Here is an 18,573-nt window from a genome sequence, read left to right as displayed (position 1 = left end):
ATCCCTCCCACCAACTACAATTTAAGCTTTTTGATGGAAGATATTACTATTTGTTCATCACTCTATTCTCAGTATTTATAATAGTGCTTTATATATATTAGTCACCAATATTTACTGAATCAAATAGTGTGGTGGCTTGATAGTGTTGAAAATCAAGATTCTCATCTTGTTGCTCTGCCATTTCAACATGTAGCTTCCAACTCATTGTCTAAAATAGCTGCCCTAGATCTTACCATCACATCCAGGCTCCAATCAGTAGAAAAAAGAGGAAAGAAAGTAAAAGATGCAACCCAGAGCTGTGTACATCATTTCCACTAGGCAGAACATAGTCATGTGGTCACACCTAGCTGCAAGGGAGGCTTAGAAATATAATCTTTAGCTGGGAACCCTTATATACATGTAAATTTTAGTACTACAGTAGAAGAGAGAACCAATATTGAACAAACAGCAGGCTATACCTCACACAGCAAAGAAAGTAAAACACTCATGCACAATTTACAAGCAGTCTATAACCAGACTGTTTTACTACCTGTCCCCTAATATCTTTATATATATGAAACAGGCTCTCTCCCCAGAAAATTATCATAAGCACAATAAAATTAAGTACTTCCATATATGTAGTGTTTTTCAGAATTGGGAAACCTGTAAGTCCGTACTCTCTGTGACCTTCAAAAAGTAACATGATATCTTTGAGCCTGTTTCCTTGTCTGTTGAACAGGGAAGTAAGTTTCAAATACAGTAAATGCAAAAATTATCTGTTAACTGCAATGCCTTACACAATTGAGAAGCATTATTATACTAACACTAAATCTCAGTTGGATCCTCACAACTATGTTCTGAAGAAGGCAGCCCCAGCCTATCTGCGGGGGCAACTTTGCCTGTCAAGTCCCCCCACCCCGTCTGCCAGGGATGAAAGTGAAACTACCAAGACACGATCTGCTTGGAGAAGAAAGGTGGCCAATCCCTCAAAGGAAAAGGGCCAAGAGCCCCTTCCTCAAGGGGCTTTTATTGGGTTCATCTGCAAAAGAGTACAGGTAAGGATCAAACAATAGATAGTATTCAAAGAACTATGAGGGCTTATTCTCAGTCAGGCTCAGGTAGCTAAAGAGCCATAAAACTTTGAGGAACAAACTTCTTGCATGGACCCTTATCATTTAAATAAGAACATTCTAAACAAAGCAGGTTTCACAGGATTTTACATATTCTTTCTTAGGCCTGATCACCCTGGAGAATCCGCCCTTTCCAGCACAGGGCTGCACTGCCTTCCCCGTCATAAATTTTCAGGTTTAAGTGAATTAGAGCTAGGAAGTGCTTCTCCCAGAGGACACGGGGACTCGGGCTATGTCAGAATAGCTGGGGGGCAAGGGTCCATCACTCCTTCTTTGTTGCAGCCCCCTGAGTCCTTCCATGATGGCCTCCCAAGTGATTGTGTCTTGCTTAGGTTGCCCCTCCTCTGAGGGGTCATACTCATCACAGACTAACCAACCAAGCACTTGGGGCAGGGGACAACTTTGTCTCCTTAGTGGCTCACATTCCAGAGGTTGCTCACTCAGCCTTAGCCATGGGGGGCAGTTACAACTCCTGAAACCAGGCAGAGTGGTTCCCAACACCTATCCTCTGTAGCTGCCCCACTGATGGGGTTCAAATTTAATATTTCAATCACATCTTTTTGCTGCACTGGCCTCCATTACAGATGTCTATTTCAGCTTTCTAGAGAAGAGAACTAACATGAGGCAGTGCAGAGAAATGTCTCTAATTCTAAAAATCTGTCATCCCCTGAAAAACTACAGTTGACCCTTGAGTAATGTGGGGGTTGAGGTGCTGACCCCCACACAGTCAAAAATCCACATACAACTTCTGACTGCCCCAAAACTTAACTAGAATAGTGCTTTAGTATCTGTAGGGGATTGATCTGAAGACCCCTGTGGACACCAAAACCTTTGGATGTTCAAGACCTTAGTATAAAATGGCATATAGCCATGCATTCAGTTGGCCTTTTGCATTAGTACATTCCCAACCATGGATTAAAAATACTGTTTCCAATCCTCAGCTGTTGATTTTGATTCCGTGGATGTAAAATCCAGGGATATTGAAAAAAATCTCATATAAATGGACCCATGCAGTTCAAACCCATGTTGCTTAAGGGTCAACTCTATTAGCATAATGGGCCATTTATAATATCATTATTTTAGAGGGTTAATGTGCTCTTGTATACCTTACAATGTAGAAGATAGAGAAGCACTTCCTCTTTTTAAGTAACCATGGTCTGAGTCATTGTAATATAGTACATAGAGTCATTCAGGCTTAGGTTCAAATCACACCTTCACCGCTTAATAGCTGTGTGGTCTTAAGCAAGTGATTTAGCCTCTCTGCTCTATAGTTTACTAATTAATAAAATGAGGATAATAATAGTTTCCACTGTCATAGAGTATACTGGAAATATAATTGATGAAGAAATGAATGGATGCATGCAATGGATGTAGATTACTTAGCACTGTTCTGGCATACAGTAGATGTCAGGCTACTTTCTCCAAGATTAAGTTCCTGTGAATAGTAAACATGTCCTAAATATTCACTGAAAATGGTAGCCTGAAGGTTAAATGACTGTCTTTGTATCCAAATATATTGCTTCCAAGTAAAAGGAACACTGGGTTCCATAGTGGATTATTTGGGATTCATCATTCATTATTCTTCCATTCATTCATTCATTCATTCAATTAAGCAATATCTGTAAACACCTAAAAATCTACAAGCAGACAGGCCCTGTGCTACATGCTAGGGACATAGTGGAGAGTTAAAATTGGCATGGTTCTTGATCACTCACAATCTACCTGAAGAGAAAGACAAGTAAACAGATGATTATAATATAGAATAATAACAGCTACACTAACAAGAAAGTCCTGGGTGGCATGGGAGTTCAGAGAAGAGACAATTTACCCATCCTGAGTATGGATGGAGTTTAGGAGAAGGCTCCCAGACAGGGCGATGTTGGAGATGGGACTTGAAGAATGAGTTGGAAGTTACCAAGTGAAGAGAATTTGGGGAATGGAGTGTGATGGGCAGAGGGAATAGCATATGCACAGACTGGAGCCATGATCATCAAAGACCTGCAAAATTCTAAAGTTATTGAGGAAGAGAATGCAAAGAAAGAGTGGGAAGATATCAAGACAGTGTAGAGCTATGTCATAAGGACAGTACAGAACTATGTAGACAAAATTCAAAAGCTTGTTCTTTATCCTAAGAGCCACTGGAAAGGCTCTTAAACAGGAAAGTGTCATGGTCAGCTTAACACATTGAAAAGACCACTCTGCTATGTGGAAAATGGACTGCATGACTTGAGCTACAGTGATAACAACAATGATGGAGAAAAATGGACTGATTAAGGATGAAGTAAGGAAGAAAATTATCCAGATTTTACAATTGCCTGGAAATAGAAAGAAAAGAACCAAGAATGCTGCCTGAGATTTTTTCCATTCTCAGCCTGGCACTATCACTCAATAACTAGAGGCCCTTGGCCATCACTGTACTTTGCTGAGCCAAATCAGTTTCTTTGTGTGACAAATGGATATAATAACTCCTGGTGTACTTGCCTCCACCATATTAGGGAGACTCAAATTAAACAATCACTGTGAATGTTCTTTCCAAGGTACAAGGGGCTATGAAGCAGGAGGCCTGGGAATAACCCACAGGGTTAGGCTCACTGACAACACAGTGCTTTTTTTATTTTTAAAAAAAATGCTCCATATACAAAGCCCTTGTAAAGAAAGAGTCCTTACTTTCCTTTGAGGGTGTTATGAGCCCTAAGTTCTTGTAGCAGAACTGAGCTGCCTCCAAATCATATATACTTTCATCCAGGCCTTGTCCTGAGCAATGCAAGGCTGGCTATCAATCTGGCTAGTGGCTACCATATTAGACAGCACATACATACATTGTAGGAGGCCAGAGGTAGGAGCACTTGACAGCACAGGTAAAGCCAAAGGGAGCTCTGATGCCAGGGCAGAGGCTGTTTTATTTTCTGTACCCACTGATTCCCACTCCCAAGCATATGTGTATGCAGCCCAAGTACCACCCTGGTCCAAAGGATATAAAGGCTTGGAGATGCCAAAGCTAAAGCAAGGGCCTGACAATCCAGGAAGCCAATGAAGGCAATTTATGGAGTAGCAACAGCCTCTAGTCCAGGGCATAATAGTAAAGAGCAATAAAATTTGTCTTTGGCACTCCAACTTCCTGGAACCCCATGTGTCATCCCCAATATCAACATCTTGTTCCCCATTATCCAGGATTTTGTTCCAGCTGGCTGTCAACAGCTCCTTGATAAGATCTTAGGATATTCCCACTTTTGTATCAAATTATGCTACTGTTTATGCCACCATTCTTCACTTTGCTCTATAACTGTCTAAATTCTTGGGAACTTTCTCATACCCTGCCATTCTACTAACATCATAGGGCTGGGGGGAAAGGAAAGAAGAGCAACTAGTTTAGTTCCCTGGGTCTAGATGAGATAAAAATAAATTCCTAGCATATCTCCCTTTCCGTTAGCACATTCATCAATGAGCCCCATACCATATTGTTACTCTATATATGTTAGCAGCACCAATTAGTAGCTCCACTTTAAATGGAAGAAGCTGAGACACAGAGAGGTGAAGACTGACTCGCATAATGCCACAATGCAAGTTGATGGCAGAGCCAGAACCAAAACCCAGGTCTCCTGATCCCAAGCCAGTTAGTTTCTATCCAAGGGAACATGCTTCTCCATCAGAAGATGACTTCTTCTTGTTGGAAGCCAGTCAGTTAAAGAAATGCAACCAGCTGCAAGCAGGGATCCACCCAGCAGGGGCCTGTTCCATAAAACCTCTACCTCACCCCTGACTCCAACCCCAGAGACCCAATTTCAGGCCTCAAAAATGCAAGCACTAGCCAGGCTTGGACAGGGGGGTGCAGAATGTGGTCCCCTCCTCCTTTTCCCCTCCAGATCCCTGGAGCTTGAGCCTTGGAAAAGCCACGCACTACAGAAAGGGGGCCGCCCCATGACAGCTGCAAGCAGGTTATTCCAGAGAACATTGAGATGGCAGGAATATTTTCCAGTTGAAATCAATCCAATTCCCTTTGCGTTTGAGTCTTGGGAACATTCATGATGAAAATCTAGACAGCATGACATTGTATGAACTCTGAAAGCTGGGCTGATGCTACTCTGATTGGTGTTGCCTTTGGCTCACACTGAGGACCCAGTCAGAGTCCTGGAAAGGTCTGGCCAAAGCAGCTTCAGGCAAAGACCTTGTACCATCCATATTTTAAAGGCTGTGTATGTGTAGTGATGGCCTGGTCTCTCAGTCAACGATTGACTTTTTGTATCATCCAAGGAAAATCTTGGGTTGTGAGCTTCACCAGTTGGGGTAGCTCAGCAAAGGGGAGCCCCTTGGCTGTGACTTTGTTCCAGTGACCTACAGTGAGGAGAGAGAGTGTGGCAAAACAGAAACATGGCAATCTCCAGGCAAAGGTACACATTGCCACCCAGAATATCACTGGCATCAGACAGGAGGAGGGTATAGGGCTATGAGCAGGCACAGCCAAGGATTTCCCCACCAATGTTTTTCAAACAGTTTAATATTGAGGGAGCGGCCTTGGGCCATAAATGGGAAGAAATTTGGTCTCCTGACTTCATGTATCTTTCTACACCCCAGCTTGGCCCCTGTCTGAGATCTTACAGGGTTTCAGTATGCTGTGAGATTTGAGATGTTTTTAGTAGCATAAAAATGACCATCACACCCCCAATAGCACATTTGGAAGGATGAAATATTGCCTGGAAGGCAGAAGAATTGGGCTGTGCCATTCCTGGCTGCATGACTAGTCACTTCCCCTACTCCAATCTTCAGTTTCATCCCATTAATTTATAAGTATAATAAGTCCTGCTCACCTCACAAGAGTCTTATGAGAACCAAATGAAATAATGGTTATGAGTGAGCTTTAGAAGCTTTAAACTGTGAAGCCTGTCTCTATATCTGGAGCTAATCTGGTGATGCAACTGGCACAGTGATACATACAAGTAGCTTTCCTGGGCCTGGGGCTTTGAGAGAGCAATGAAAGGAAAACCAAAGTGCTCCCTAAATTCCAGGTACCTAGCTCATAATACATAGAAATCTGATTACAAAATGAAACCAGAGAACAGTACTCAGTTTTAGCAAGGGCTAATCTGAATGCAGTACAGGGAGATCTCCACAGCATTATGTTCCAGAGCCAGGAAGCCTGGAACTCCCAAACACCCTCATCACTGATGGCTAAAATCCCAGAAGAAAAAGAAAAACCTTGGAGAGGGGGATATTGCAGAAAAATCATTTTTCTCCATTAAAAATGCAAATGTACTCATGGCATGGGAAAGGGAGTGGGTCTTTGGCATTCTCGACCTACACTTAGGCTACTTCTTAGTTGCTTTGTTTCCTCCAAGTACTCTCGCACTCCAGTTCACCAGGTACTGCTGAACTAAACCATTTGAGTAAACTTAAATTGCAGGTGATGTCACACCACAGCTCCAGAACCTTCAGCAGTATTCCATTACTTACAGGAGAAAATTCAAATGCTTTAGCATTGCATTTTAAGTTCTCTTTAGTCTTGCCCTAGTATCCCACATGGACCTCAAACACGTGCCTTTTAAACCCTGTATTTTGGTCAAACTATTCCATTTCAGAAGTGTCAGAGAAAATAGAGATTATAAGGAAAACATACTGTACTAGAAGTCAAAGAACTGGGTTCCAATTGCATTAACTTTCTGGGTGACCTTATATAAGCCATTTATTCAATCAGAATGTCTAGAGTGTTTAGATCACTTGGAAACTATGTTAAAATCAATTTGTTACTAAATTAAAGTATAATTTTTATATTATAGAACAAAGGATCTATTATTTAGATCCTCTACGTAATATCTTTCATATTCACTTCTTTAAAATGTATTTTTTCAGAATGGGGAAGAAACGACTAATTGCTGTCACAACCAGCATCTAGGGAATCCTGGGAAAATATAAAGATCCTTCCAGTCTTAGTGCTATAACAAGCTGAGCAGATACACTTTTTTTCCTCTTTGTGCCTCTCCTTCTCATTCATCCCTTATAATGTTCCCACTTTCCTGGAAAGTGTTTAAGTCCTCCCCATCCTTCAAGACCTCACTACTAATAATACTAGGAGTTCTTTCCAATGCCACAATCCCTCAGTCCAGTGAGCTTCCCTCCACACCAATCTCTAATACTGTCTGTGCCACTATTCTCTAATTCTTCAAAATAGACATCTTGTGATCCGTCAACCAGCTGGAACAGCTCACCTTACCTAACCTACACAGTGTATAAACTCCTGAGGGCATCTCTTTCTCTTACATACCTTGAGAAAAACTCCATAGGGGGTGAGGGTTGGGGTAACAGGGTCCTGATTTAGGGGATGAACCTGGCTTAAAGCCAGGATTATTGTTATCATCATTATTATTGTCACTATCATTGTTCCTGAAACGTGTACAATGCAATTTAAAATGTATTTTTATATCCACTATCATACAATCAAAGAATCAAAGGTTAAAATGCCTTGGTTCTCTTAGGAGGCTTGATAAAACACACATTTCTGGGCCCACCCCCAGAGTGATTCTCTAGGTCTGAAATGAAGCATTTGGCTGAGAATTGGCATTTCTAACAAGTTCTCAGGTGATACTGCTGCTACTGGTCCAGGGATCACACTGTGAGAACCATCAGTCTGGGTCAATCCCACCACTTTACAAATTAGGAAAATAGACCCAGAGCTAGGAAGAGACTTCCACAAGTAAGTGACCAAGCTCCTGCCTCCTAAGCCAGAGCTCTTTCTTTATTACCACAACTAAAACTCCTCCCCTTCTTTTCTCTGCCCCAAGGGTGCAGTGAAGATGAAGTAAATGCTGTCTGGAAAAGGCCTTTGGGTTCTGCAAAGCTAAGATGCTCATAACCAGGTGGCAATGTTATTGCTCTACAGAGACATCTGATCCCAATTAGGCCTCTCCTCCTCTTTGCCTGGACTCTGATGTTTGGATGATCCCCTTTGCCCCGACCCTGTCCCAGCTGTGTCTGTAACAAATAGTCACTCTTCTTGGCTTCAAGCCAGCTTGGGCCACTGTTACTAGCTATGCCTTCCCTGAGGCTGTGTGTGTGCACATGGAATGTCCCAGTGCAGACAAGGAGATTATGAGGAAGGGGGAGCTGGTTTGCTTTAAGCAAGGCCCCAGATGGGCCTGAGCTTCAAGTTCCACCTGTGATCTACAACTTTCACCCCCCACCCTGCCTCAGGCCCAGCCCAGAGCAGTGTGGAAACTGCAGGCTGTACACAAGTCTTATTTGGGATGGAAGACAATCTACACACTTGGTTACATGTGCAAGGGCTAAGTGCTAGAGTCATACTGTAGATTTTCCAGGGGTCGGAAACCCATGATCCATGAGTCGGATTCAAAAATAATGAAAATAACTAAAACAAAACAAAGCCCCTCATTGTGTAGATGAGAAACCTGAGGACCACAGAAGGTAAGAGTCATATTCAAAATCACATAATGACTCAAACAAAACTAAAAGAGAATCCTAGGTGTGCTGACTCCCCAGGTCAATGGTCATTACACATCAACATCTCACAAAAGGGAATATAACCATAACATTGTCTATTACTATTTTTATTCAGTTTATTGGGGTGACATCAGTTAATAAAACCATACTTGTTTCAAGTGTACAACTCAACAAAACACCATCTGCACACTGCATCATGTGCTCATCAACCAAGGCAAAGTCATTTCCATCCCCATTTATTCCCCCTTGGTCAACCTACCACTACCTTTCCCTCTGGCTACACAACACTGTTGTCTAAGTCTATGTGTTAAATATATGGGTTTTTGCTTAATCCCTTCAACTTTTATCATCCAGCCCCTCAATCCCCTTCCATGTATCCATGCCTGTGTTTCTATTTTGTGCATTGGTATATTTGTTCATTAGATTCCACATATCAGTAAAATCATATGGTATTTGTCTTTCACTGACTGACTTATTTCACTTAGCATAATAATCTCCAGGTGCATCCATGCTGTTACAAGAGTTCCTTCTTTATAATGGATGAGTAGTATTCCATCATGTAAATGTATCACAGCGTTTTTATCCACTCACTGCGCACTTGGGCTGCTTCCAAATCTTGGCTGTTGTAAATAACAATGTATGAACATAGGGGTGCTTATATTTCTAGCTGGTGTTCCTGGATTTTTAGGATATATTCCCAGAAGTGGGATCACTTGGTGAAAAGGTACTTCCATTTTTAACTTTTTGAGAAAATTTCATACTGTTTTCCAAAGTGGCTGCACCAATCTGCATTCCCACCAATAGTGCCTGAGGGTCCCCCTTTCCCCACATCCTTGCCAGCACCTGTTGTTTGTTGATTTATTGATGATAGTCAGTCTGGCTGGGATGAGGTGATACCTCATTGTGGTTTTAATTTGCATTTATCTGATGATTAGTGATATTGAGCATTTTTTCATGTTTGTTGACCATCTGTATGTCATTTTTGGAGAATTGTCTATTCGGGTCTTTTGTCCATTATTAAATTGGGTTGTTTGTCTTCCTGGTGTTGAGTTGTATAAGTTCTTTATATACTTTGGAGATTAAACCCTTGACTGATTATCATTAGTAAATACGTTCTGCCACTCTCTCACCTCCTTTTCATTTTGTTAATGGCTTCTTTTACTGTGCAAAAGTTTTTTACTTCGATGTCGACCATTTGTTTATTTTTTTCTTTTGTTTCCCTTGCCCGAAGAGACATATAAGCAAATGGTATTGGTATGAGAAATGTCTAAGATTTTACTGCCTATGTTTTATTCTAGGATTTTCATGGTTTCATGACTTACATTTAAGTCTTTCATGCATCTTGCATTTATTCTTGTGTATGATATAAGATGGTGGTCTAGTTTAATTTTCTTGCATGTATCTATCAATTTTCCCAACACCATTTATTGAAGAGACTATCTTTTTTTTTATTTTAATTTTATTTAGTTATTTTTCAAGTACAGTTTTTTGTCTATTTTTCCCATCCCAGCCTCCCCCGCCCCTTGCTCCCCACCTCCCTCCCATTTCCACCCCCCCCCCTTAGTTCTCGTCCCTGTGTCCTTCCTATTTGTTCCTCCAAATCCCTCCCCCCCTTTTTCCCCTTAACTTCCCTTCCTTCTCCCCTCTGGTCACTATCCCCTTGTTCTCTATTTCAGTGTCTTTGTTTTTGGGGGGTTTTTTTTTTCTGCTTGCTTGTTTGTTTTGTTGTTTAGCTTCCTGTTAAAGGTGAGATCATATGGTATTTGTCTTTCAGCACCTGGCCTATTTCACTCAGCATAATGCTTTCCAGTTCCATCCATGTTGTTGCAAAGGGTAGTAGCTCCTTCTTTCTCTCTGCAGCATAGAATTCCATTGTGTATATGTACCACAATTTTTTGATCCATTCATTTACTGATGGGCACCTAGGTTGCTTCCAACTCTTGGCTATTGTAAATTGTGCTGCTATGAACATTGTGGTGCATAGGTTCTTTGAAATTGATGTTTTAGGATTCTTAGGATATAATCCCAGCAGTGGAATTGCTGGGTCAAAAGGCAGGTCGATTTTTATTTTTTCTGAGAAAAATCCATACTGTTTTCCATAATGGTTGTACCAGTCTGCACTCCCACCAACAGTGAACTAAGGACCCCTTTTCCCCACAACCCCTCCAACATTTGTTGTTTGTTGCTTTGTTTATGATAGCCATCCTGACTGGTGTAAAGTGGTATCTCATTGTGGTTTTAATTTGCATCTCTCTGATAGCTAATGATATTGAGCATCTCTTCATGTGTCTCTGAATGTTCTGTATGTCCTCCTTGGAGAAGTGTTTGTTCAAGTCCTTTTCCCATTTTCTAATTGGGTTGGGTGTCTTCTTAGAGTGGAGTCGTGTAAGTTCTTTGTATATTTTAGAGATTAAACCTTTGTCTGAGGTATCATTGGCAAATATGTTTTCCCATACAGTTGGTTGTCTTGCTAATTTAATACTGTTTTCTTTAGCCATGCAGAAGCTTTTTATTTTGATGAGATCCCATTTGTTTATTCTTTCCTTTACATTCCTTGCTCTAGGGGACATATCAGTAAAGAAGTTGCTGCGTGAAATATCTGAGATTTTCTTGCCAATGTTCTCCTCTAGGACTTTAATGGTGTTATGACTTACATTTAAGTCTTTTATCCACCTTGAATTTATTTTGGTGTATGGTGTAAGTCTGTGCTCAAGTTTCATTTTTTTGCATGTAGCTGTCCAGTTCTCCCAACACCATTTGTTGAAGAGGCTATCTTTACAACATTTTATGTTACTGCCCCCTTTGTCGAATATTAATTGACTGTAGAGAGTTGGGTTGATTTCTGGGCTCTCTGTTCTGTTCCATTGGTCTATGTGCCTGTTTTTATGCCAGTACCAGGCTGTTTTGATTACAGTGGCCTTGTAATATAGTTTGATATCAGGTATTGTGATCCCCCCTACTTTGTTCTTCTTTCTCAAAAGAGCAGCTGCTATTTGAGCTCGTTTATGGTTCCATATAAATTTTCGAAGTGTTTGTTCTACGTCTGTGAAATATGCCATTGGTACTTTAATAGGTATTGCATTGAATCTGTATATTGCTTTGGGTAGTATGGACATTTTGATAATGTTAATTCTTCCGATCCATGAACAAGGTATATGTTTCCATTTGTTTGTGTCTTCCTTGATTTCGTTCTTCAGGGCTGTGTAGTTTTCTGCATACAGGTTTTTTACCTCCTTGGTTAGGTTTATTCCCAGATATTTTATTTTTCTTTTTGCTATATCAAATGGGATTTTTCTCTTTATTTCTGCTTCTGCCGATTCACTGTTGGTATACAAAAATGCCTTTGATTTCTGGATATTGACTTTATAACCAGCTGTTTTGCCAAACTCATCAATTAGTTTGAGGAGTTTTTGGGTAGAGTCTATAGGATTTTCCATGTACACTATCATGTCATCTGCAAACAGTGACAGTTTTGTTTCCTCCTTTCCTATTTGGATGCCTTTTATTTCCTTTTCTTGCCTGATCGCTGTGGCTAAAACTTCCAATACTATATTGAATAGAAGTGGTGAAAGTGGACAACCTGTCTTGTTCCTGATCTTAGTGGAAAAGCTTTTAGTTTTTTCCCATTGAGTATGATATTGGCTGTAGGTCTCTCATATATAGCCTTTATTATTTTGAGAAATGCTCCTTGTATTCCCACTTTGCTGAGTGTTTTTATCATAAATGGGTGTTGTACCTTATCGAAAGCTTTTTCTGCATCTATTGATATGATCATGTGATTTTTGTCTTTGCTTTTGTTTATGTGATGTATTACATTTACTGATTTGCGAATATTGAACCATCCTTGCATTCCTGGGATGAATCCTACTTGATCATGGTGTATGATCTTTTTGATATATTGTTGGATGCGATTTGCCAATATTTTGTTGAGGATTTTAGCATCTATGTTCATCAGCGATATTGGCCTGAAGTTTTCTTTCTTTGTTGTGTCTCTATCTGGTTTTGGAATTAAGATGATGCTGGCTTCATAAAAAGAATTTGGGAGTTTTCCGTCCTTCTGAATTTTTTGAAATAGTCTGTGGAGAATAGGGGGTTAGCTCTTCCTTAAATGCTTTGTAGAATTCTCCTGTGAAACCATCTGGTCCGGGGCTTTTGTGTGATGGGAGTTTTTTGATTACTGCTTCAATTTCTTTTGCTGTTATTGGTGTATTTAAATTTTCTGCTTCTTTTTCACTGAGTTTTGGAAGATTGTATTTTTCTAGAAATGTGTCCATTTCCCCTAGGTTCTCAAATTTCTTGGCATACAGTTCTTCATAGTAATTTCTTACAATCTCTTCTATTTCTGTGGTATCAGTTGTAATCTCTCCTTTTTCATTTCTGATTGTGTTTATTTGAGTCCTCTCTCTTCTTTTCTTGATGAGCCTACTTAAAGGCTTGTCTATTTTGTTTATCTTCTCAAAGAACCAACTCCTGGATTCATTGATCCTTAAAATTGTGCTTTTAGTTTCTATGTCATTTAATTCTGCTGTAATCTTGGTTATTTCCTTCCTTCTGCTTGCTCTGGGCTGTCTTTGTTGTTGTTCCTCAAGTTCTTGCAGGCGTAGGGTTAGGTTGTTTGTTTGAAATGTTTCTATATTCTTTAGGTAGGCCTGTATTGCTATAAACTTCCCTCTCAGGACTGCCTTCGCTGTGTCCCATAAGTTTTGGGTTGTTGTGCGATCATTTTCATTTGTTTCCAGAAATGTTTTGATTTCTTCCCTAATTTCATTCTTGACCCATTCGTTGTTTAATAGCATACCATTCAGTCTCCATGTTTTTGGGTGCTTTGGGTTTTTTTCTTTGGGGTTGGTTTCTAATTTCAGTGCCTTGTGGTCAGAGAAGATGCTTGGTATGATTTCAATTTTCTTGAATTTGTTGAGGCTCCTTTTGTGTCCTATCATGTGGTCTATCTTTGAGAATGTTCCATGTACATTTGAAAAGAATGTGTATTTAGCTTCTTTGGGATGAAGGGCTCTATATATATCAGTTAAGTCCATTTCATCTAGGGTGTTGTTTAATGCCACAATATCTTTTTTGATAATTTGTTTGGAAGATCTGTCCATTTTTGATAGTGGGGTGTTCAAATCCCCTACTATGATTGTGTTGCTGTCAATATCTTTCTTGAAGTCCTCTAAGATTTTCTTGATATATTTGGGTGCCCCTATGTTTGGTGCATATATGTTTACAATGTTAATGTCTTCTTGGTGGATTCTTCCCTTGAGTATTATGAAGTGACCTTCTGGGTCTCTCTTTACAGCCTTTTTTCTGAAGTCTATTTTGTCTGATATGAGAATTGCTACCCCAGCTTTTTTTTCTTGTCCGTTTGCTTGGAAAACTTGTTTCCAGCCTTTCACTTTTAGTCTGTGATGGTCTTTTGTCCTGAGGTGAGTCTCTTGTAGGCAGCATATGTGTGGGTCATGCTTTCTTATCCATTGAGCTATTCTGTGTCTTTTGATTGGAGAATTTAATCCATTTACGTTTAAGGTTATTATTGATAGGTACTTATTCATTGCCATTTTTGTACCTGTGTTCCTCTCTGTCTCCCTCTTATCCTTCTTTCCCTCAAAGCAGTCCTTTTAGTATTTCTTGTAGAGCTGTTTTGGTGGAGGCATATTCTTTTAGACTTCTTTTGTCTTGGAAGCTCTTTATTTGGCCTTCTATCTTGATTGAGAGCCTTGCTGGGTAAAGTAGCCTTGGTTGTAGGTCTCTGGTTCTCATTACTTGAAATATTTCTTGCCATTCTCTTCTTGCTTGAAGTGTTTCCATTGAGAAGTCGGTAGCTAACCTTATTGGGGCTCCCTTGTATGTTATTTCTTTTTTCTCCCTTGCTGCCTTTAAGATTCTCTCTTTGTCTTGGAATTTTGCCATTTTGATGATGATGTGTCTTGAGGTGGGCCTCCTTGGGTTCCTCTTGGTTGGGACTCTCTGTGATTCCTGGATTTGTGAGACTTTTTCTCTTATCAAATTAGGAAAATTTTCTCTCATTACTCGTTCAAATACGTTTTCTATCCCTTGTTCTTCTTCTTCTCCTTCTGGTATTCCTATTATTCGTATATTGTTACGTTTCATATTGTCTTGCATTTCTCTTAATCCCCTCTTCATTCTTTCTGAGCCTCTTTTCATTTTCTTGCTCTTTCTGTGAGATGCTTTCTACCCTGTCCTCCAACTCACTAATCCTATCCTCCGCTTCATCTATCCTACTTTGGAAACTTTCTACTGTGTACTTCAATTCGGAAATTGTATTCTTCATTTCCTCTTGTCTCTTGCTGATGGTTTCCATTTCCTTTTTGATGTTGCTGTAGTTTGCAGAGAGATCATTATAATTCCCCTGTAGTTTCTGGTAGCTCACTGTGAGCTCTTTGAACTTTGCAATAACCAGTGCTTTGAATTCACTGTCTGATAGTTGATCAGCGTCTATTTCATCTAACATTCTTTCTGAAGTTTTTGCTTTTTCTTTCATTTGGGGATTGTTTCTTTGTCTTCCCATTGTTTGAGACTCTTCTTTTTAGTCTCTGCTTCCAAAATTGATCTGTTCTGAAACACTGGTTTTATGGTGTAAACTTCTGTGGTATGTTCCTTGTGAAGTTCAGTGGTACAGACTCCTTGAAGTTTCTTGATGTTCTTCGTCTCCACCTACACTCACGCTGGTCCTCGCACTGGTCTCTGCGTTGGTCGCCTACCACTGCTGAATGTCCCGGCTCTAGTAGGCGCCTCCTCAAGCACCCAGGCCCATTACTAGGGCAGTGGCACAGAGGCTGGGAATGTCCTGACTCCCGTATCTGGCTCTCTCTGCCGCCCAGGGCCGTCACAGGGGCTTGGAGTGTCCCGGTTTCCGTACCTGACTCCCCGGCGTCTAGTCCTGTCTCTATGGCAGTGGCACAGAGGCTTATAAAGTCCCAACTCCCGTACCTGATTCCCCAGTGTCCAATCCCCTCACTATGGCAGCAGCACAGGGGCTGTGACCCTCCCAGTTCCCGTAGAGGGATCCTCTGCCACCCCGGGCTGTCTCAGGGGTTTGGAGTGTCCCGGCTTCCGTACCTGACTCCCCTGCGTCCAGTCCCGTCGCTATGGCAGCGGCACAGGATTTGAGAGCTTCCGGGCTGTAGCTGGCTCCTCAGCTGCGTCACAGGGGTTTGGAGAGTCCCAGCTTCCGTACCTGACTCCCCGACGTCCAGTCCCGTCGCTATGGCAGCGGCACAGGATTTGAGAGCTTCCAGGCTGTAGCTGGCTCCTCAGCTGCGTCACAGGGGTTTGGAGTGTCCCAGCTTCCGTACCTGACTCCCCGATGTCCAGTCCCGTCGCTATGGCAGCGGCACAGGATTTAAGATCTTCCTGGCTCCCGTAGCTGGCTCCTCAGCTGCGTCACAGGGGTTTGGAGAGTCCCGGCTTCCGTACCTGACTCCCCGGTGTCCAGTCCCATCGCTATGGCAGCGGCCCAGGATTTGAGAGCTTCCCGGCTCCCGTAGCTGGCTTCTCAGGGTCCAGGCCTGTCTCTATGGCGGCGTCACAGGGGCCTTTGGTGTCCCAGCTCCTGCAACTGACCCTTCCGTTGCCCAGGCTAGTAGCTATGGCATTGGCACAAGGGTGTCCCCGCTCCGGTTCCTGACTCCTCTGTCTCCCAGGACCGTCACAGGGGCTTGGAGTGTCCGGCTTCCATACCTGACACCCCGGCTCCCAGGCCTGTTGCTCTGGCGGCAGCACAGGGGCCGCGTGAGACCCATCTCCAGTAGCTGACTCTGCCGCCGTCTGGTGTTTCAGCGTCGGTCACAATCTCTGGTCTTTTAATTTCATAAATGCTGAGTAACCGATGGTTTATTGTGCTGTTTCTCCATAGATCTGCCAGGATTTTCACCCATGAGTACAGGAGCTAGTATCCGCTCCATCTTACTCCGTCGCCATCTTCCCAGCATCCGGTAGTCAGAGGCTTTAATATGGTCCAGCTATCTCAGGTGAGTCTTTATCGCTGCCAAGGATGCCCATGAGGTGACAGCCACCACGAGGAAACTTCTAAATCAAGGCTCCTTGGCTGAAGTTCTGAGGCTTTTTTGCCAAGTTCCATCCGACCCTAACTTCTCTAGTCTTTACGAGGACGCCCCAGATCCTCCCCGGTGGGACTCAAATGCGTCCTCTCGCCTCGACCTGGAGCAGTTGCGCAGCCAATGTGGCGTGTGGGCCGGGCCCCAAACAAGGATGCTGCTGCCCACCACACTTCAGGGGTCTTTGTCCTGAAGAGACTATCTTTACTCCTCTGTATGCTCTTGCCAAATATTTGTCAAATATTAATCAACTATAAAGGTATGGGTTTATTCCTGTGTTCTCTATTCTATTCCATTGATCTATGTGCTTGTTCTTGTGCCAATACCAGGCTGTTTCGATTATAATGACCTTGTAGTATAGTTTGATATCAGATAGTGTGATTCCTCCAACTTTGTTCTTCTTTCTCAAGATTGTTGAGGCTACTCAGGGTCTTTTGAGGTACCATATAAATTTTTGGAATATTTGTTCTATCTGTGAGGTATGTCATTGGTATTTTAATAGAAATTGTGTTGAGTTTATATATTGTTTTCAGTAGTATGAACTTTTTTCACCTGTGTTATTTTTTTTATTTTTTTTTATTTTACTTCTTTAGAAAAGAAGGGAAGGAGAGAGGGAGAGAAATATCAATGTATGGTTGCTTCTCCTGAATCCTCTGCTGGGAACTGGCCCCTGCTGGGAACTGTCCTGCAACCCAGGCATGTGCCCTGACGGGGAATTGAACCGCAGTCTTTTGGTTTGCAGGCCTGTGCTCAATCTACTGAGCTACACCACCCAGGCCTATTTTTTTAAATATATTTTATTAATTACACCATTACAGTTGCTCTATTTCCCCCCTTCATTCCCCTCCACCCTGCATACCCCCTCCCCCACCATGCCCCCTTTAGTTTATGACCACGTGTCTCAAGTTCTTTAGATTCTATATTTCCCATACTATTCTTGCCCTCCCCCTGTCTATTTTCTACCTACCATCTATGCTACTTATTTACTGTACCTTCTCCCCCCTTCTCCTTCTCCCACTGCCCTGTTGCTAACCCTCCATGTGATCTTTATTTCTATGGTTCTGCTCCCGATCTAGCTGTCCTCTTAGTTTGTTTTTGTTTTAGGTGTGGTTGTTAATAACTGTGAGTTTGCTGTCCTTTCACTGTTCATCTTTTTTATCTTCTTTTTCTTAGATAAGTCCCTTTAACATTTCACAGAATAAGGGCTTGGTGATGATGAATTTCTTGAATTTGATCTTATCTGAGAAGCACTTTTATCTGTTCTTACATTCTAAATGAAAGCTTTGCTGGATAGAGCAATCTTGGATGTAGGTCTTTGGATTTCATGACTTGGAATATTTCTTTCCAGCCCCTTCTTGCCTGGAAGGTCTCTTTTGAGAAATCCGCTGATGGTCTGATAGGAACTCCTTTGTAGGTGACTGTCCCCTTATCTCTTGCTGCTTCTAGGATTCTTTCCTTCATTTGAATCTTGGCTAATGTAATGATGATGTGCCTTGGTGTGTTCCTTCTTGGGTCCATCTTCTTTGGGACTCTCTGAGCTTCCTGGATTTCCTGGAAGTGTATTTCCTTTGCCAGATTGGGGAAGTTCTCCTTTATTATTTGTTCAAGTAAGTTTTCCACTGGTGGCTGTTTCTCTTCCCTTTCTGGTACCCCTATAATTCGGATGTTGGAGCATTTAAAGATGTCCTGGATGTTCCTAAGCCTGTCCTCATTTTTTTGAATTCTTGTTTCTTCATATTTTTCTGTTTGGTCATTTTTTTTCTCCTTCTGGTCCACTCCTTTGATTTGAGTCCCAGTTTCCTTTCCATTACTATTGGTTTCCTGTGTATGTCCATTCATTTCAATTAGTTTAGCCTTCATATGTTCCTCTAATTTGTGATGAAAATCAACCAGTTCTGTGAGCATCTCGATCACCAGTGTTTTGAACTGTGCATCTGAAA

This window comes from Artibeus jamaicensis, unplaced genomic scaffold, assembly GCF_021234435.1.
Source record: "Artibeus jamaicensis isolate MK-2021 breed Jamaican fruit bat unplaced genomic scaffold, CSHL_Jam_final contig_241, whole genome shotgun sequence".
Classification (NCBI taxonomy): Eukaryota; Metazoa; Chordata; class Mammalia; order Chiroptera; family Phyllostomidae; genus Artibeus; species Artibeus jamaicensis.
Note: the sequence above shows the minus strand (reverse complement) of the source record.